This window comes from Nerophis lumbriciformis, linkage group LG19, assembly GCF_033978685.3.
Source record: "Nerophis lumbriciformis linkage group LG19, RoL_Nlum_v2.1, whole genome shotgun sequence".
NCBI classification, from domain to species: Eukaryota; Metazoa; Chordata; class Actinopteri; order Syngnathiformes; family Syngnathidae; genus Nerophis; species Nerophis lumbriciformis.
Window position 1 is genome coordinate 5,371,164 of NC_084566.2, and position 22,392 is coordinate 5,393,555.

At 40.4% G+C, this 22,392-nt stretch overlaps 1 protein-coding gene across 1 annotated transcript in view; it reads right to left on the bottom strand.

Annotated features, from left to right (window-relative positions):
* gpc1b (glypican 1b) overlaps nucleotides 1–19,345 on the bottom strand; it is a 283,841-nt gene extending 264,496 nt beyond the window's left edge. The window contains exon 1 of the mRNA XM_061979660.2: nucleotides 19,224–19,345. The gene's annotated coding sequence lies outside the window, so the exon portion shown is untranslated. The remainder of the gene's footprint in view (nucleotides 1–19,223) is intronic.
* Between the last annotated feature and the right edge of the window lie 3,047 nt (nucleotides 19,346–22,392).

Genomic DNA, 22,392 nt, shown 5'->3' on the forward strand with positions numbered 1-22,392 from the left:
TGGATGGATGGTTTGCTCTGCCAGCGAGTGTGGCCGTGCGATAGTACGTCACACGAGCCTCAGCCTTAGTCCAAATGATTCTTCATTTTTGGCCACGCCCCGATGCAAGATGGCGCCAGTATGTGCTTTGGCCTGCCGTCTCTCGCTGTCAGCTCTGTTCGTTTTTGTGTTTTTTGCGTCTATTTTCGTCTCTGTCAGCTCACTGCTTGTGTATGACCGCCAAACACTGTTGGATCTTTGCCCCTCTCCCACTGATATGATCAACTTCGACGTTGGTTTTTCGACGTCCCAGTCAGCTTTTTCACCTGGCCGGATTCCTGCCTTCCTTTCCCGCCCCCTGGCTCATCTCCCCCGGCGGAAGCGTCTCCGGCGCCGCGGTAAACGTGGCGGCCAGCTGGTGAAAGTTAGGGCACTCCTGGCCCGGCTTCCCGTGGCTCTCCGAAGGATGAATGGTGCGGTATCCGGTCTCCTCCTGCACCCACGCTCGCTCGATCCGATCGGCTCCTGGCTGGTTCCTATCGTTGGTTTGGAGGGGGAAGCTTGCCGTCGTCGCTCCTGCTGTCCCCGCCCCCGGAGGCGCGGGGTGGATCGCCGCCACCTGCGGGCTGTGTGTCGGGCCCCACCCGGATTAATTGCGGCCTTGGACGTGCTGGCCCCCGCCAGGTTCGGTCTTGTGAACGCAAGATCTTTGACAAACAAAACTTTTATCCTGAAGGATTTCTTCACTTCCCGCGGACTGGACTTCCTCTGTGTGACGGAGACATGGCTGAGAGCCGGTGAGTCCGCCCCTCTTAATGAACTTCTGCCTTCGGAGTGTTCCTACTTTAATTCCCCACGGCCGTCCGGTCGAAAAGGAGGAGGATTAGCAGTCGTTTTTAAAAATGACTTTAAATGCCGTCAGATCCGCCTACAATCCTCCTTTTCAAGCTTCGAACTGTGCATGTTTGAACTGGGTCTTTCTGATGTCGTCCTGTGTGCCGTCATCTATCGACCACCCAAGTACCACAAAGACTTTATAACTGACTTTTCTGAATTTCTGGCTGAAATCCTGCCCAAATATGATCGTGTCCTTATTGTGGGTGATTTTAATATTCACACCTGCTGTCCAGATGAGCCGCTTTCCAGGAGCTTCCTGAATATAATCGACTCATTTAACTTTGTACAGTCTGTGTGTGGTTCTACACATGAACGCGGGCATACACTCGATTTAGTGCTCTCGTATGGTTTGTGTGTTTTTAATTTGGACATTTGCGACGCTGTGTTCTCTGATCACATGCCGATCCTGTTTGATATTGCCACGCAGTGTCCAGTTAAATTGTGCGCACCGCCCCAACGCTCTCGCATGTTTAATTCTTCGTCTCCTGCTCGGTTCTCCTCTATTTTTTTGACTCTTTGTGATGATAATTCTGCAGCATCTGTGTGTCTGAATACTGAAGAGTTGGTTTCTGGGTTCAACTCTATCTGTTCACAAACACTGGACACGATCGCGCCTTTCAAATGCCGCCGCGCTAAAGCCACGCCTCAACCCTGGTTGAATGACGTCACTCGGGCTGCCAGGCGCGTATGTAGAAGAGCAGAGAGAAAATGGAAAAAAGACAGGCTGCATGTGTCCTTTGCCATTTTTAAAGAAAGCCTGTTTTCCTTTCAGATGACTGTAAAAGCAGAAATGAATATATATCTATCTCAGATTATATCTTCTAACTGTAACAACCCCAGAGTTCTGTTTAAAACTATTAACACTGTCATTGATGCTCCCAAATCTGCTGGTTTTGATGCTTCTTTTGAATTCTGTGAAAATTGTCTCCATTTTTTCACTGACAAAATTGTGTCAACTAGAGCCAGTCTATCTCAGCCTTCATATGACCCTTCTGTTCCCCTGCATTTCTCTTCTGTTTTCCATCAGTTTGAGCCGGTGTCCTTTTCTTTTTTAAGTGACACAGTTAGTCATATGAAGCCCTCTGGTTCTCCTGCAGATGCCCTCCCACCTCGCCTGTTTAAGGAGGTACTTGCTACTATTGGATCAAGTGTCCTTAACATTATCAATAGTAGCCTCTCTTCTGGAATAGTTCCAGTAGAGTTTAAACATGCAGTGGTACGACCTCTACTTAAAAAACCCAGCCTCGACCCCTCTCTCCTCTCTAACTTCAGACCTATCTCTAATCTTCCATACATTTCCAAAATATTAGAGAAGGTTGTCTACAGTCAGTTGCTGCCCTTCTTAGAGGATAATGGTATCACTGAGCTGTTCCAGTCCGGTTTTAAAGCCCTCCACAGCACAGAGTCAGCGCTTCTAAAAGTTTTTAACGATATCCTCCTGTCCACTGATTCTGGTAAATATGTTGTCCTGGTGCTTTTAGATCTGTCTGCTGCGTTCGACACCGTCGACCACGCCACCTTAATCACTCGTCTTGAGAACTGTGTGGGCATTAAGGGCGCCGCCCTCAACTGGTTCCGGTCGTACCTAACCGACAGGAGTTTTTGTGTAAAAGTAGACAGTTTTATGTCGTCCACAGCTCCTTTACCACATGGGGTCCCCCAGGGTTCAATCCTTGCCCCAATTTTATTTGCGCTTTACCTTCTCCCCCTTGGTTCTATTTTTAGGAAGTACAGTATTGCATTTCATTTTTATGCCGATGATTGCCAGATTTATTTTCCCATGGCACAAAATAACACGGTTCAAAGTCTTATTGACTGCCTGCACGACATCAAAGTCTGGCTTTCAGCTAACTTCCTGAGCCTAAATGAAGACAAAACAGAAGTTATGTTGTTCGGTCCAAGTCGCTCTCCCTCCCCCAACGTTGACCTCGGCACTCTGACCCCGTATCTCAGCGACTCTGTCACAAACCTGGGGGTAAAGTTTGACTCAGATTTTAAATTCGAAAAACAAATCAGCAGCGTCGTTCAAAAAAGCTTTTATCAATTACGCCAAATAGCGAAAGTGAAACCGCTTTTATCAAGACATGATCTTGAGAAATTAATCCACGCTTTTATCTCGACTCGTCTTGATTACTGTAATGCCCTGTATGTTGGCATTAGCCAGGCCTCCCTCGCCCGCCTGCAGCTCGTGCAGAACTCTGCTGCTCGTCTGCTAACACAGACCCGCAGACGTGAGCACATCACCCCTATTTTAGCGTCCCTTCACTGGCTCCCTGTGCGTTACCGAATACATTTTAAACTCCTTTTATTTGTTTTTAAATGTCTAAACAACCTCGCGCCAACCTATCTCTCCGACCTCCTTCAGCCTTACTGCCCCACCCGATCCTTAAGATCAGCCGATCAGCTGCTGTTGACGGTCCCTGACACAAGGCTGAAGCTTAGAGGTGACAGAGCTTTCGCCGTTGCTGCTCCCAAGCTCTGGAACGACCTACCCCTGAGTGTTAGACAAGCCTCCTCTCTTCCTGTTTTTAAATCTCTCTTAAAAACATACTTTTATTCCATGGCTTTTAACACTGAGTGATATCCATCCTGCAATGGCGCCCCATAATACACCTGCTGTGATCCTGTTTTTATGTTTTTATGTTTTTATTAATTCTATTTTAATTATTTATTTTTTATCGTGTTCTGTTTGTGTTGTGTTGTGTTTGCTCGGTACTCGTTTTATCTTTTAACCTGCTCATTGTACAGCACTTTGGCTACCCCTGTGGTAAATTTTAAATGTGCTTTATAAATAAAGTTGATTTGATTTGATTTGATTTGAAATGCATCTCAATGTTACGCAATGACGCCTTCCTTCAATATGGGACGTTTAAAAAAAAAAGGGGGCTTTCGTCATCTCATTGGAGTGTGAATCGGAGGCAGACCGCCGCTGGTGTGCAAGATGCTTTTTATGGATCGTCTGTGGACTCTAGACGCCACCTCGCATTATGGCGGTGACACATGGAGAGATGCTCGGCTGCAGCCAGAAATAACCATCAAGCAGACGCACAAACAAACGTGAGAAGCAGGAGGAAAGCAATGGTACACCCGGGACGACAACACAGGAAGAGCAGCCAAACGTTGCCCATATAAGGATATATAACGACACACACTCCTTTCTTTTCTAGACGGACAAGGTTAAAGTTGCATTTACCGTATTTTCCGGACCATAGGGCGCACCGGATTAAAAGGCGCACTGCCGATGAGCGGGTCTAGTTCGGTCTATTTTCACACATAAGGCGAACCGGATTATAAGGCGCATTAAAGGAGTCATATTATGATTTTTTTTCTAAATGTAAAAGACTTCCTTGTGGTCTACATAACATGTAATGGTGGTTCTTTGGTCAAAATGTTGCATAGATGATGTTATACAGATCATCTTCAAGTCGCTTTCTGACAATCTTTTCAGGATGCACCGTTTTGTGGGCGGTCTTATTTACGTGCCTCCACTTCGACAGCGTCTTCTCCCCGTCATCTTTGTTGTAGCAGTGTAGCGTGCAAGGACGGGAGTGGAAGAATTGTCAAAAGATGGAGCTACCTGTTTTAATGACATTCAGACTTTACTTCAATAAGGGATGTCGATATAGCACAGCCGATAAATGCGTTAAAATGTAATATCGGAAATTATCGGTATCGTTTTTTTTATTATCGGTATCGTTTTGTTTTTGTTTTTTTTATTAAATCAACATAAATAACACAAGATACACTTACAATTAGTGCACCAACCCAAAAAACCTCCCTCCCCCATTCACACTCATTCACACAAAAGGGTTGTTTCTTTTTGTTATTAATATTCTGGTTCCTACATTATATATCAATATATATCAATACAGTCTGCAAGAGATACAGTCCGTAAGCACACATGATTGTGCGTGCTGCTGGTCCACTAATAGTACTAACCTTTAACAGTTAATTTTACTAATTTTCATTATTTACTAGTTTCTATGTAACTGTTTTTATATTGTTTTACTTTATTTTGTATTCAAGAAAATGTTTTTAATTTATTTATCTTATTTTAAAAGTACCTCATCTTCACCATACCTGGTTGTCCAAGTTAGGCAGAATAATGTGTTAATTCCACGACTCAATATATCGGTTGATATCGGTATCGGTAATTAAAGAGTTGGACAATATCGGAATATCGGATATTGGCAAAAAGCCATTATCGTACATCCCTAACTTCAATCAATAACGGAGCAGCATCTCCTCATCCGTGGCTCACTAGTGCAACAACAACGACCAAAATGTGTTCCAAGAAAAACTGTCCGACCGGAACTCTCTAATAACTAAAGTTCCTTGGGTGAATATGTAAACTCACTACACCGGTATGTTTTACTGCTTTCATGGCGAGTTTACTGACAGATATAAGTAAGAAATTTACACTACTTTATATTAGAAATGGCAACAGCAGAGGATGAATGTCCCATAACAAGAAGATAGAGAAAAAGAAGACGCTTATCGACTACAATGGCGGACATGCCCCAATTTTCAGGATTTATGCAGATCTCAAATACAGATCAGCAGGTACCAGAAGGTCAGAAAAGTTGGTTTTGCATAATAGTGCGAAATGATATATCTGCTAATAGGTGCCATTTTGTGGTCCTTATACACACACCATAATAATACTCCTATGTTGAAGCACAGTACAATCCATTAAGCTGTGCGGCTTCATAGCTTACCAAAGTCGTACTAAAACATTTTGACAGATTTTTGAGCGCCCTGTGTAATGTTCTATATTTCCAATGGAACGTATAAAATGTTGGTTGAATTGATTGAAATTGATTGATTAATTGAAACTTTTATTAGTAGATTGCACAGTACAGTACATATTCCGTACAATTGACCACTAAATGGTAACATCCGAATAAGTTTTTCAACTTGTTTAAGTCGAGGTCCAAGTAAATCAATTCATGGTGGTGTTTACTTGGGTCATATTGCAGTCTACACATATCTTATGTGTGACTGCCATCTACTGGTCCCACTTATCATTACACCATGTACCAAATAAAATAGCTATGAGGTCAGTAAGCACAACCTGAATTATTCCGTACATTAAGTGCACCGGGTTATAAGGCGCACTGTCGATGTTTGAGAAAATAAAAGGATTTTAAGTGCGCCTTATAGTCCGAAAAATACGGTATTTCATATTATCGCCGGTTTCTAAAAATCAAAGCTGTAAAATGTTACATTAATTTTGCATTCATACAGAGAGGATGCAAAAGTGCACATAATTTGCCTTACGACTGTTATTAGACAAACTTCTTAAATCAGAAAGTGTTATATTTTCCCTCGGACGACAGGGCTTGTTTGTGAATGTTGCTGCCACAAAGGAATTCATGGCAGCTTTTTCAGGAAGTTACTGGAAAATGTGCAATGTTCTGATGCTTTTTTTTTCTCCCGATAACATTAAATCATCTTGCGATTTTATGAATTTGCCATCAACGTTTTAAGTGTTCCTTGTAACAAGAATCTCGAAAAGCAAGGGATAGGCACAAAAATTGGACAACAAATACCGCATTGATGATGTGTTGCTCATTTTATACCACACAGGCTTAAATGTAGACACTAGAGGGCAGTAAAGCACATACTCAGAGCCCATTGGCAAGTTACCGTGAATTTCGGACTATAAGGCGCACTTAAAATCCTTTCATTTTCTCAGATATGGACAGTGCGCCTTATAACTCGGTGCGCCTAATGTAGGTAGTAATTCTGTTTGTGCTTACTGACCTCCAAGAAATGTTATTTGGTACATGGTTTAATGATAAGTGTGACCAGTAGATGGCAGTCACACATAAGAGATACGTGTGGACTGCAGGTCTGTTCAATAAATAATGCTCGCAAGTACAAGATAAAAATGTTGATGTTTCATTGAGAACATAGAACATTACACACGGCGGTTAAAAATCAGTCAAAATGTTTTAGTACGACTTTGGTAAGCTATGAAGCCGCACCGCTTGATGGATTGTCGGAATATTATGGCTACCATAGTGAGACGTACTGTGCTTCAACATACAGTATTATTATGGTGTGTGTATAAGGATCGCAAAATGGCACCTATTAGCAGACATTATCTGGTGTTTTGTTTTGCAATATTATGCAAAACCAAATTTTCCTCACCTATTGGTTCCTGCTGATGTGTATTTGGGATCTGCATGAGTCCTGATAATTTGCGCGCGTCAGCCAATAGTCAATAAGATTCTTCTTTTTCCTCAATCTTCTTGTTATGGGACATTCATCCTTCGCTGTTGCCATTTCTAATACAAAGTAGCGTACAGTTCTCACTTATATCTGTCAATAGACTCGCTGTGGAAGCGCTAAAAACTACCAGAACAAAAAAGGTGACGGGGAGAAGACGCTGTCAAAGTGGAACCAAGTAAATAAGAAAGCGGCAAATCCTGAAAAGATGTTGAGAAAGCGGCTTGAAGATGGTCTGTAAAACATCATCTATGCAACATTTTGACCAAAGAACCACCATTACATGTTATGTAGACCACAAGGAAGTCTTTTACATGTAGAAAATAATCATAGTATGACCCCTTTAATGCGCCTTAATATCCGGATGCACCTTTAAGTGCACAGTAAGCCAGTGCAAGTGAGCCAGTATAGGTATCATATATATATATATATATATATATATATATATATATATATATATATATATATATATATATATATATATATATTAGGGGTGTGGGAAAAAATCGATTCGAATTCGAATCGCGATTCTCACGTTGTGCGATTCAGAATCGATTCTCATTTTTAAAAAATCGATTTTTATTTATCTATTTATTTTTTTTATTTTTTTTATTTATTATTTGTATTAATCAATCCAACAAAACAATACACAGCAATACCATAACAATGCAATCCAATTCCAAAACCAAACCCGACCCAGCAACACAAACACGACACAGAACAAACCAAAAGTAGTGAAACAAAAATGAATATTATCAACAACAGTATCAATATTAGTTACAATTTCAACATAGCAGTGATTAAAAATCCCTCATTGACATTATCAATAGACATTTATAAAAAAAAAAAAAAGAACAATAGTGTCACAGTGGCTTACACTTGCATCGCATCTCATAAGCTTGACAACACACTGTGTCCAATATTTTCACAAAGATAAAATAAGTCATATTTTTGGTTCATTTAATAGTTAAAACAAATTTACATTATTGCAATCAGTTGAGAAAACATTGTCCTTAACAATTATAAAAGCTTTTTACAAAAATCTACTACTCTGCTTGCATGTCAGCCGACTGGGGTAGATCCTGCTGAAATCCTATGTATTGAATGAATAGAGAATCGTTTTGAATCGGGAAAAAATCGTTTTTGAATCGAGAATCGTGTTGAATTGAAAAAAAATCGATTTTGAATCGAATAGTGACCCCAAGAATCGATATTGAATCGAATCGTGGGACACCCAAAGATTCACAGCCCTAATATATATATATATATATATATATATATATATATATTAAGGGTGGAACGGTACGTGTATTTGTATTGAACCGTTTCGGTACGGGGGGAGGTGCAGCGAACGAGTTTCCACACGGACATATTAAGTAGCGCACCGCACGGGCGGACATAAGTAGCGTACCGCACATTGTGTAAACAATGCACACCGAGGCACAACACACGGCATGCTAGCAACGACCGGGCTACGACAACATGCAAAAGCCAGAACTGGAAGACCCTCCTGCCTCGTTAAGATCTCTCGTTTGGGAACACTTCGGCTTCGCGGTGCGATACAACAATGGAGGACGAGAGGTGGACAAAGCGAAAGCGGTTTGCCGACATTGTTTAGCAGCAGTAGGGTATGCTTCTGGCAACACGTCAAACATGCTAACCCATTTGAAGCGGCACCACCCCCAAGTGAACATCGCTTCAACGAAGAGAAAGACGAGCGTGGTACAAACACAGCTTTTGACAACACAGCTGGAGACATTGTAACTGCAAGCAGTTCTGCTCTTTCTGCAGACAATGTGGATAAACTGATTTTTCTGGCAAAAAACATGAAGATTGAGTGAAAGTCACCAGGGTTAAAGGCTGGGGGGTAAAAAGAAAAGTTAATCTGAGGCTGAGTTGACTTGAAACTGTTTAATGTTGCACGTTTTATATGTAGAAGAAAAGTTTTGTCATTTTATTTATCTGAGCAACAACTTGAAGCAGTTTACTGTTGCACTTTATATGTAGACATGTTGCACTTTATATGTAGAAAGGTTTTGTTAAGAAACCAATTCTGAGCCTTGTCTTATTTAGTCCATCCATCCATCTTCTTCCGCTTATCCGAGGTCGGGTTGCGGGGGAAGCAGCCTAAGCAGGGAAGCCCAGACTTTCCTCTCCCCAGCCACTTCGTCCAGCTCTTCCCGGGGGATCCCGAGGTGTTCCCAGGCCAGCCTGGAGACATAGTCTTCCCAACGTGTCCTGGGTCTTCCCCGTGGCCTCTTACCGGTTGGACGTGCCCTAAACACCTCCCAAGGGAGGCGTTCGGGTGGCATCCTGACCAGATGCCCGAACCACCTCATCTGGCTCCTCTCGATGTGGAGGAGCAGTGGCTTTACTTTGAGCTCCCCCCGGATGGCAGAGCTTCTCACCCTATCTCTAAGGGAGAGCCCCGCCACCCGGCGGAGGAAACTCATTTCGACCGCCTGTATCCGTGATCTTGTCCTTTCGGTCATAACCCAAAGCTCATGACCATAGGTGAGAATGGGAACGTAGATCGACCGGTAAACTGAGAGCTTTGCCTTCCGGCTCAGCTCCTTCTTCACCACAACGGATCGATACAGCGTCCGCATTACTGAAAATGCCGCACCGATCCGCCTGTCGATCTCACGATCCACTCTTCCCCCACTCGTGAACAAGACTCCTAGGTACTTGAACTCCTCCACTTGGGGCAGGGTCTCCTCCCCAAACCGGAGATGGCACTCCACCTTTTGCCGGGCGAGAACCATGGACTCGGACTTGGAGGTGCTGATTCTCATCCCAGTCGCTTCACACTCGGCTGTGAACCGATCCAGTAAGAGCTGAAGATCCTGGCCAGAGGAAACCATCAGGACCACATCATCCGCAAAAAGCAGAGACCTAATCCTGCAGCCACCAAACCGGATCCCCTCAAATGCTTCCATCTGTTGAAAAGCTCTATGGAGATGATGATTTCATTTTCCAGCATGATCCAGCAGTGCCAAAACCACCAGCAACTGGTGTACTGACCATGGCATTACTGTCCTTGATTGGCCTGCCAACTCCCCTGACCTGAACCCCATAGAGAATTTGTGGGGTATTGTGAAGAAGAAGCTGAAAGACACCAGACCCAATAATGCAAATGAGCTAAAGGCCGCTATTGAAGCATCCTGGGCATCCATAACACCTCAGCAATGCCACAGGCTGATTTCCTCCATGCCACGCCGCATTGATGCAGTAATCCGTGCAAAAGGATTCCCAACCAAGTACTGAGTGCATTAATTGACATTTTCAAATGTTTGATTTTGTTTTGCTGTTATAAATCTTTATTTTTTACTTGGTCTGAGGAAATATTCTAATTTTTTGAGATGGGATTTTTGAGTTTTCTTAAGCTGTATGCCATAATCAGCAATTATAAAATAATAAAAGGCTTGCAATATTTCAGTTGATGTGCAATGAATCCAGAATGTATGACATTTCCATGTTTTTAGTTGCATTACAGAAAATAAAGGACTTTATCACAATATTCTAATTTTCTGAGACAGTCCTGTATATATATATATATAGGTATATATGTATATAAATGTATATACATAGGTATCTAAAGGTATATACAGTATAGGTATTTATATAGGTATACAAAGGTGTATATAGTATAGCTATATACAGTATAGGTATATATTAGGGCTGTGAATCTTTGGGTGTCCCACGATTCGATTCAATATCGATTCTTGGTGTCACGATTCGATTCAAAATCAATTTTTTTTTTTCAATTCAACACGATTCTCGATTCAAAAACGATTTTTTCCCGATTCAAAACGATTCTCTATTGATTCAATACATAGGATTTCAGCAGGATCTACCCCTGTCTGCTGACATGCAAGCAGAGTAGTAGATTTTTGTAAAAAGCTTTTATAATTGTAAAGGACAATGTTTTATCAACTGATTGCAAAATGTAAATTTGTTTTAACTATTAAATGAACCAAAAATATGACTTATTTTATCTTTGTGAAAATATTGGACACAGTGTGTTGTCAAGCTTATGAGATGCGATGCAAGTGTAAGCCACTGTGACACTATTGTTCTTCTTTTTTTTTTTTTTATAAATGTCTAATGATAATCTCAATGAGGGATTTTTAATCACTGCTATGTTGAAATTGTAACTAATATTGATACTGTTGTTGATAATATTCATTTTTCTTTCACTACTTTTGGTTTGTTCTGTGTCGTGTTTGTGTCTCCTCTCAATTGCTCTGTTTAATGAGTGTTGCTGGGTAAGGTTTGGTTTTGGAATTGGATTGCATTGTTATGGTATTGCTGTGTATTGTTTTGTTGGATTGATTAATAAAAAAAAAACATTTTAAAAATAATTTTTTTTTTTTTTTAAATAAATAAATAAAAATAAAAAAATAATTTTTTAAAAATGAGAATCGATTCTGAATCGTACCCCGCCTTCCGCCCGATTGTAGCTGAGATAGGCTCCAGCGCCCCCCGCGACCCCAAAAGGGAATAAGCGGTAGAAAATGGATGGATGGATGGATGGATTCTGAATCGCACAACGTGAGAATCGCGATTCGAATTCAAATCGATTTTTTCCCACACCCCTAGTATATATATATATATATATATATATATATATATATATATATATACCTATACTGGCTCACTTGCACTGGCTTACTGTGCACTTAAAGGTACATCCGAATATTAAGGCGCATTAAAGGGGTCATACTATGATTATTTTCTACATGTAAAAGACTTCCTTGTGGTCTACATAACATGTAATGGTGGTTCTTTGGTTAAAATGTTGCATAGATGATGTTTTACAAACCATCATCAAGCCGCTTTCTCAACATCTTTTCAGGATTTGCCGCTTTCTTATTTACTTGGCTCCACTTCGACAGCGTCTTCTCCCCGTCACCTTTTTTGTTCTGGTAGTTTTTAGCGCTTCCATGGCGAGTCTATTGACAGATATAAGTTAGAACATATATATATATATATATATATATATATATATATATATATATATATATATATATATATATATATATATATATATATATATATATATATTCCAATTCCAAGGAGCAGCGAGAATACCAAGAAGCGCATATGCCAAATTTTCAAAGAGAACGGCCTACGGATCACGATTGAAGCCAACAAGCAAACCGTCAACTTCCTTGACGTCACTTTCAACCTGAGAAATAACAGCTACCAACCATTCACGAAACCCAACACAACACTCCAATACGTGCACCATGACAGCAACCACCCACCCACCACCACGAAAAGAATACCTACCGGAATCAATAAAAGGCTATCGATGCTGTCATCTAGCAAAGCTGAATTTGACCAAGCAACCCCCCCGTACCAAAAAGCCCTTGATGAAAGCGGATACAATTTCACCCTCACCTATGAACCCACGCCAGGAAACCAGCCAAAAAAGAACAGAAAACGGAACGACATCATCTGGTACAACCCCCCATACAGCAAAAACGTCTCAACGAACATTGGACACAAATTCCTCAATCTGATTGACAAACACTTTCCCAAAGACAACATCCTAAGAAAAGTATTCAACAAGAACAACATTAAATTGAGCTACAGCTGCATGAACAATATACGACAAATCATCTCAAACCACAACAAAACAATTGCAAATGAGCCGTCGGCCCTCAGACAGAGCGACTCCAAAACCAACAAAGGATGTAATTGTCGAAAGAAACCTGATTGCCCTCTCAACGGGGGGTGCTTACAAACATCAGTTGTCTACCAATCTAAGGTAATACGCAAGGACATTAACACATCCGACACATATGTAGGATTAACCGAGGGAGAATTCAAAACCAGATGGAACAATCACAAGGCTTCTTTCAGGAACAAAAACCTGCGAAATACCACAGAACTCAGCAAACACATTTGGGACCTCAAAGACAATAATGTTGAATATTCAATAACATGGCAAATTCTTGCATCCAGCACACCTTACAATAGTGGTAATAAAAGATGCAACCTATGCTTGAAAGAGAAACTGTTTATTATTTACCGTCCAGACCTGTCATCCCTCAACAAGCGCAGCGAAATTGTAACAACATGCCGCCATAGACGGAAACACCTCCTAGGTAACACATGAGCCAATCACCACGCCCCTAGGCCAGCCTGTACCCACCCACTCTGTGCCCTATATAAACCATGGTATGCGAATGCTCCCATTAAAATCTCCTGACGATTGAGGGTACCCCCCCTCATGAAACAGGCCTGTAGAGATGAAATAGTCTTGTGATTTTTTTCCCACACATACATATATATATATATATATATATATATATATATATATATATATATATATATATATATATATATATATATATATATATATATATATATATGTATCTAAAGGTATATACAGTATAGGTATTTATATAGGTATATATGTATATAGGTGTATATAGGTATTTACAGTCTAGGTATATAAAGGTATATACAGAATAGGTATATATACTATATATATATATATATATATATATATATATATGTAAATAGGTATATAAAGGTATATACAGAATAGGTATATATACTATATATATATATATATATATATATATATATATATATATATGTAAATAGGTATATAAAGGTATATACAGTATGGGCATTGTTCTTGTTCTTGTCAAAAGTCGAGCAGACACATTTTGTACCAACTGTAATCTTTTAATGCTAGACATAGGGAGGATATTTCTGTTTTCTTAGTGTTAAGAAAAAAAAAAGTTGAGTTGCTGGACATCCATTGTTTAATTTCATTTAGACACGCCTCCAAGTGACTACAATCTGTGTGTTGGTCATCTTTAGAGGCATGTAGAGTTGGTCATCTTTAGAGGCATGTAGAGTTGGCTGTCATCAGATTTAGAAATTCCTACACTTTGTGTAAAATAGCAATAGTTTTAAATACTTTGTATAATTGATTATTTTACCACAAAAGCTTAACATTTGGCCAGAAAAGTGCTATATTTCAACACTTTGCCTAAAACAATATTGTGTCTTTAAAATGCTTCATAATATCACCAAAACAAAATTGTCATGTTGTGCTACAAAACCACTCTGTTTTGTTTCCAATTGCCATAGTTTGAAACCAAAATATTGTTTGGCCTGAAACAAATGGTTTGCCTGAACAAATTGGCGTACAATAATGTAGTTTGAGACAGTTTGCCTCAAAACGTCGTATTTTGAGGCAAAAGCTCTTTTTTCCGCACAAATTCCAAATCATGCCACAGAAACGTTGTCTTCATCAAACTGCTACAAAATCTAAAATGTATTGTCCTGCAAAACAAAATATCATTGCGTATAAACATTTTATTTGGACACAGAACAATATTTTGCCATTTTCTATACTTTGCACTGGTGTTGTAACGATACCAATATTTTGGTACCGGTACCGGTACTAAAATTATTTTGGAACTTTTCGGTACTTTTCTTAATAAAGGGGACCACAAAAATTGCATTATTGGCTTTATTTTAACAACAAATCCTAGGGTACATTAAACATAGGTTTCTTATTGCATTTAAGTCCTTAAATAAAATAGTAAACAACTTGTCTTTTAGTAGTAAGTAAACAAACAAAGGCTCCTAATTATTCTGCTGACATATGCAGTAACATATTGTGTCATTTATCATTCTATTATTTTGTCAACATTATTAAGGACAATTGGTAGAAAATTAATTATTATTCTACTTGTTCATTTACTGTTAATATCTGCTTACTTCCTGTTTCAACATGTTCTATCTACACTTCTGTTAAAATGTAACAATCACTTATTCTTCTGTTGTTTGATACTTTGCATTAGTTTTGGATGAGACCACAAATTTGGGTATCAATCCGATACCAAGTAGTTACAGGATCATACATTGGTCATATTCAAAGTCCTCATGTGTCCAGGAACGTATTTCCTGAGTTTATAAACATAATATACATTGAAATGTATATTTCAATGGATGTTGTGATGCCAAAAAATATCAATGCAATCATAGTAGTATCGATTCGATACATGCTTGTACTTGATATCATTACAGTGGATGTTAGGTATTGATCCACCAATGGCATTTGTGAGCTACGGTGTGTAGTGAAGCATGTTTAGCTATTCCTCGTCCTGCAGGGATGATACTTGTATGAAACTTACTGTATTTGTTGCCATGGAGACGAGGATTAGTGATTTAGAAGTAGCTAAAACACTGCCGACGGCGGATGGACGTTAGCCGCTAGCTAGCTAGCCATGTCTTAAAGCACCTCTTCATGAGGGCGTTTCAGTATTATAACTTCACATTTATCGTTAGTTTTTACGCCAAAATGCGTCCATTCTGCCTTTTCTGTCTAAACACTGTGTCTGCTTGTAAGTACTCTGTGTGTGTGCGCTGCCCAACATGCTCGTCTGCTCGTAAAACCAGCAATGTCCTGACGTGATTTCGACGCGGGTGCGGGACCGGTACTTTTCAGAGACGGTATCGTACCGAAAATTATTGATTAGTATCGCGGTACTATACTAATTCCGGTATACCGTTCAACCCTACTTTGCACACGCCTGAGCGCTCGCCTGTGCAGCAACTAGTGAAAGTCATGCTCGCCTGCTTTCTGTGTTGATGTTTCTTCTTCTGCACTTTCCGGGCGCGTTGCACATGTGTCCGTAGATATGAAGGTGATTAACGCTTCGCACAGCAGCCACGTTCTCTTCAGGCTGCTTCCTATTGAAGTTTTATTGGGCCTGACCATGAAAGGCCTTCTAATGAGGACCAGGATGCCAGGGGAAGCGAGGGCAAGAAAAAAGGAGCAGGACCCAATGGCAGCAAGGAGAAATCTCCACATGGGCCTTTAGAACTTGGGAACTGTCTCGGTGTTTACATGCACTGAATCCTGTTCTTTTGGCCTTTTCGTGACATTTACAATGATAGATTTGACAGCTCCACCCACTCTTGAAAGTACACACCAGTAACACCTCGGCCACTCCACAGAATTAAGACCACTCACCTCCCTCACAAAGTTCATTTCTAAGTTGCTGAGAGGACATTCAAAGATTGTGAGTCCACCTTCTTCTTCTTGTTGACAACATCCAAAATCTCCCTTTATGCAGTTGGGTCTCAGGGGCCGGACATCGAAATGTGGATGTTTCATCAGAAAGTGCCTCCGCAGGTTATATTTCTTTGAGACTACATTTACTTGATTACAAAGTAAACACCCCAGGAACGTTGCTAAACTCCGCCCCTCACTCACTCTCTCTGATGCCGAGAGGCTGGTCCACGCCATTGTCTCCTCCAGGCTCGACTACTGCAACGCACTTCTTGTCGAGATCCCCAGCAAGACCATCCAGAAGCTACAATACATACAGAATAGTGCTGCTAGGATCCTGATGAGAGTGCGGAAATATGACCATATCACACCAACTCTCAAATCCCTTCACCGGCTTCCTGTTCCACTCAGGTTTGAATACAAAGTCTCCCTACTAACCCACCAGTGCCTCCATGGAAATGCCCCCCTCTACCTCAAAGAACTACTCACCCCCAAATCCTCCACACGACACCTGCGCTCCGGACAGGCTAACCTTCTCCAACCTCCGAGGACATAGCTACGAACAATGGGAGACCGGGCTTTCTGCTCCGCCGCTCCCAGTCTGTGGAACGCTCTCCCTGACCACCTGAGGGCACCACAGACTGTGGATACTTTTAAAAAAGGCTTAAAAACCCTTTATTTAAAAAAAAAAAAACCTTTTTTTTTTAGATATATGCATACTAGTTTTAGCTATTTTATACTAGTTTTTTTTTTTTTTTTTTTTATACACTGTAGCACTTTGAGGTTGTTTACTCAATGTAAAGTGCTTTTTACAAATAAAATCTATTATTATTATTATTATTATTAACACTTTGACTTTTCATTTCATTTCATTTTTATTTATTTCCTTCATCGATGTGCATCTTTTATCGATAGACAAATATACCACAATTATTCAAGTATACATTTACACACCAGTGCCTGAGAAGGAGCAGGATGAAGAAAAATCTTATATTTTCCTGCCCCCTTCAACATACGTAGTCTTACTTAATGATATCATATAAACCAACAATTACATCTAGGGATGTCCGATAATGGCTTTTTGCCGATATCCGATATTCCGATATTGTCCAACTCTTTAATTACCGATACCGATATCAACCGATACCGATATCAACCGATATATAGAGTCATGGAATTAACACATTATTATGCCTAATTTGGACAACCAGGTATGGTGAAGATAAGGTACTTTTTAAAAAAAATGTATAAAATAGAATAAGATAAATAAATTAAAAACATTTTCTTGAATAAAAAAGAAAGTAAAACAATATAAAAACAGTTACATAGAAACTAGTAATTAATGAAAATTAGTCAAATTAACTGTTAAAGGTTAGTACTATTAGTGGACCAGCAGCACGCACAATCATGTGTGCTTACGGACTGTATCCCTTGCAGACTGTATTGATATATATTGATATACAATGTAGGAACCAGAATATTAATAACAGAAAGAAACAACCCTTTTGTGTGAATGAGTGTGAATGAGTGTAAATGGGGGAGGCGCACTAATTGTAAGTGTATCTTGTGTTGATTTAATAAATAAAAAAAAAAAATTGATACCGATAATAAAAAAAAAACGATACCGATAATTTCCGATATTACATTTTAACGCATTTATCCACATCTCTAATTACATCTTTCACACTGCACTGTCAATACATTCATTATTCTGCCCTCGCTACTCGTTTCCAGCGTGTGCAGATAGTTAACAGCATGAACAAACAAAAGCTCTAAAGTTTTAAAATTATTTTCCTTGCTCAGGTTTATTTCTTTACACTTCTTCCTTCATTTAGGTGTGTAAGGCTGAGAATATAAACATAAAATAAACATGACAAAAGTATAACGTCAATTGTGTATTTTACATAAATAAAACAGAAGGTTTAATGTTGATATGTTCACACAACTAACTACAAATGTTAACAAATATAGAAATTACACAACATTTACACACTAAACACTGTTTTTTTTTTTTTTAAATCACTACTATCTATTGATCATATTACACCTATACTGGCTCACCTGCACTGGCTTCCTGTGCACTTAAGAAGTGACTTTAAGGTTTTACTACTTACGTATAAAATACTACACGGTCTAGCTCCGTCCTATCTTGTCGATTGTATTGTACCATATGTCCCGGCAAGAAATCTGCGTTCAAAGAACTCCGGCTTATTAGTGATTCCCAGAGCCCAAAAAAAGTCTGCGGGCTATAGAGCGTTTTCTATTCGGGCTCCAGTACTATGGAATGCCCTCCCGGTAACAATTAGAGATGCTACCTCAGTAGAAGCATTTAAGTCCCATCTTAAAACTCATTTGTATACTCTAGCCTTTAAATAGCCCCCCTGTTGGACCAGTTGATCTGCCGTTTCTTTTCTTTTCTCCTCTGCTCCCCTTTTCCTTGAGGGGGGGGGGGCATAGGTCCGGTGGCCATGGATGAAGTGCTGGCTGTCCAGAGTCGGGACCCGGGGTAGACCGCTCGCCTGTGCATCGGCTGGGAACATCTCTACGCTGCTGACCCGTCTCTGCTAGGGATGGTGTCCTGCTGGCCCCACTATGGACTGGACTCTTACTATTATGTTGGATCCACTATGGACTGGACTCTCACAATATTATGTCAGACCCACTCGACATCCATTGCTTTCGGTCTCCCCTAGAGGGGGGGGGTTACCCACATATGCGGTCCTCTCCAAGGTTTCTCATAGTCATTCACATCGACGTCCCACTGGGGTGAGTTTTTCCTTGCCCGTATGTGGGCTTTGTACCGAGGATGTCGTTGTGGCTTGTGCAGCCCTTTGAGACACTTGTGATTTAGGGCTATATAAATAAAGATTGATTGATTAAAGATTGATTGACTACTAGCGTTGTCGCCCTCTACTGGTCAAATGTATCACTACATGTATTAAACGAGGTTTGAACGTTACTGTCAGACAAAAAACAACACGACCACGAATACAAAAGACATCACAAAGTCAGCAATTTCAATACAAAAACTAAACATATTTATGCACAAATGATGTCTACTTACAAATGCTTGATCAAGTTTGGTGATGAAGGATTTCCACCATTGTTGCTGCTTGTCCGGATCAATGTGTCCGTCACTTAAAAGGTCCGCCAGGAAACAAAGACTCGAGGATAGAACATTCCTACTTTGTTGTCCAGTCCTTGTTAAAAGTCACATTTTTGCTATTTATTTAGATTTCTTCCCCGGGGTTGAATGAGTAGTCTTCTTCTACTCACCCACTGCTGCTTCATTGTGACACAATCCTCGCTGTTGCCCCATGTGGGGTGGTGGGAGTACTGCACACATCATCAACCCTAGTTTGAATATTTGGCTGATGTTCTGTGGGCCAAATGAAAAGCTTTGGCGGGCCGGATGTGGCCATCGGGCCACCATTTGAAAAGGCCTCCAGTAGCGCATCATGGCTGGCAGCGTGACCCCAGAACACAGAGACAGGAGACAAGGTGCCGGTAAAAACTTACTTTAATGATGAAAACAAGGGAGCTGCACCGTGGACAAGGCAGTGGACCACACGTGATACGAAAACTTAGCACAAGGGCAGAAAATACACACAAACAGCACGAACAAATGTTCGACAATAGCACGCAACAAAACAATACCACAAACCAGCCCTGTCCATCTGGCGATGTGGGCATAAGGAGCTTCCTGATTGACAACCGGAACAGGCGTGGACACCAGACCGCAGACCAGAGGTGAAGTGGCAGGAAATGGACGTGCACAGGAAATAGATACATCAATCAATCAATCAATCTTTATTTATATAGCCCTAAATCACAAGTGTCTCAAAGGGCTGCACAAGCCACAACGACATCCTCGGTACAAAGCCCACATACGGGCAAGGAAAAACTCACCCCAGTGGGACGTCGATGTGAATGACTATGAGAAACCTTGGAGAGGACCGCATATGTGGGTAACCCCCCCCCTCTAGGGGAGACCAAAAGCAATGGATGTCGAGTGGGTCTGACATAATATTGTGAGAGTCCAGTCCATAGTGGATCCAACATAATAGTAAGAGTCCAGTCCATAGTGGGGCCAGCAGGACACCATCCCGAGCGGAGACGGATCAGCAGCGTAGAGATGTTCCCAGCCGATGCACAGGCGAGCGGTCCACCCCGGGTCCCGACTCTGGACAGCCAGCACTTCATCCATGGCCATGGCCACGCCCCACCCCCCCTCAAAGAAAAGGGGAGCAGAGGAGAAAAGAAAAGAAACGGCAGATCAACTGGTCTAACAGGGGGGCTATTTAAAGGCTAGAGTATACAAATGAGTTTTAAGATGGGACTTAAATGCTTCTACTGAGGTAGCATCTCTAATTGTTACCGGGAGGGCATTCCATAGTACTGGAGCCCGAATAGAAAACGCTCTATAGCCCGCAGACTTTTTTTGGGCTCTGGGAATCACTAATAAGCCGGAGTTCTTTGAACGCAGATTTCTTGCCGGGACATATGGTACAATGCAATCGACAAGATAGGACGGAGCTAGACCGTCATACATAAAAATAAGAGCGCTATATTTGGAGTAAAATAATGTATTTTTGTCACAAAATGCCAAATTTTTGTGGCCAAAAAAATAACACAAAATAAAACACAACGTTGTGTTTTCGTCGCAAAATATACAGCGTGGCAATTGTTTGCATGTCGCTTGTAAAATATTGTGTTTGCAGCAAATATTGAATATTTGTCGACAAATAGTGAATTAGTGTATCAAACAATGTGTTGTTCACACAGTATGGCACCTTGCAGCAACATATAATGTGGCAAAATATGGTTATTGTGGCAAAATATAGTGTTTCTGTTGCAAAATACGCTGATTTTGATGAAAAATGTTGTGTTTTGTGGCAAAATATTATAATATTGAGTGAATATATAAGAGTGCTGGAACAGAAATAAACACCGATAGAGCAAAAGTCGAACACAGTCATGACGGATCATGACACGTTTACCACATAAAAGCAAATTCATTACCGTTAAACAATGTTTTACCACCATAATGCCATTTTGTACACAAAAATGACATATTTTGTAATTGTTTTCCACAAATATTTCACACTCCTTTGCACTTAAAAAAAAAGACAATATTTTATCAGCAAAATGCATATTTTGTCACAAACTCTGTTTGTGTTGCATAAGCAGTGTTGTGTCACAAAAACTTTTTTTCCAGACAGAAATACATAATTTGACTGCTGAAAACAATATTTTTATCACAAAGATCTATATATATATCTTTTTTTTTTCTATTATTTTTTTGTATTATTGTATTTTTTAAGATACATCTTTTTTGTTACCACCAATTTATCACATTGGGCCACACAAAATGTTCATTTTTTAATCCCCAAAACATGATGTTGAGACATAGCATGTTACATTTAGCCATTGAAAAAAAAATCTTTATTCTTCTTATACAAAAATGCTGAAGTTTGTAGGAAAAATATCCCCACAAAAAGGATATGGCTATAAACCAAATGGTACAGTAGGAAGGGCATTCATATAGCCCCATTTGTCGTGGTTTACCCAACACTTGAAACGTGACAAATTGGGGGGTTCACTATGCACTTTAACCACCAGATGGCAGTAGAGTTTTATTAATCTTAAAATATGTTTTCTAGCAATCCCAACCACAGCGCCAGTTGCGATGTCGAGTGGCACTTTCCATCATTTTCAGCAGACTGCATTGCAAAATAATGAACCCCCCCCCCCCCCCCCTCTTCCTGTCAGGTGTGTCCCACCCAGGAATGGGGCCACATGAACCCCCTCCCTCCTACAGATGAACAATAACCTGGCTGGGTTGTCTCCTTTGGGAGCAAGAAGCCTGAAGAAGCCAAAGAAATGTTGAGACTACTAATGGAAATGTCTAATATCAGCATGACACTTTGAATTATCAGCCTTTCCAGAGGATCACTGCCTTCTCTGCTTAAAATAAAAGAAGTGTCATGTTGAACAGGTAAAGTCACTTTTTGCTCTGCAGCAGATTTTCATGTCCACCATTAGCAGCGTTCACACATCACTCACTTTTCTATTTTCACTTCTTCCTCCTTCAATTTACACTGGAACTCACTTCGCCTCCTGTTCTATTTCCACTTCTTCCTTTCTAAACTTACGCTGGAACGCCTACAGAATGCATCAAAACCCATTGGCGTCCCTCAAATTCCCTTTTTGCAGGCCTGGAGTCCAAAGAA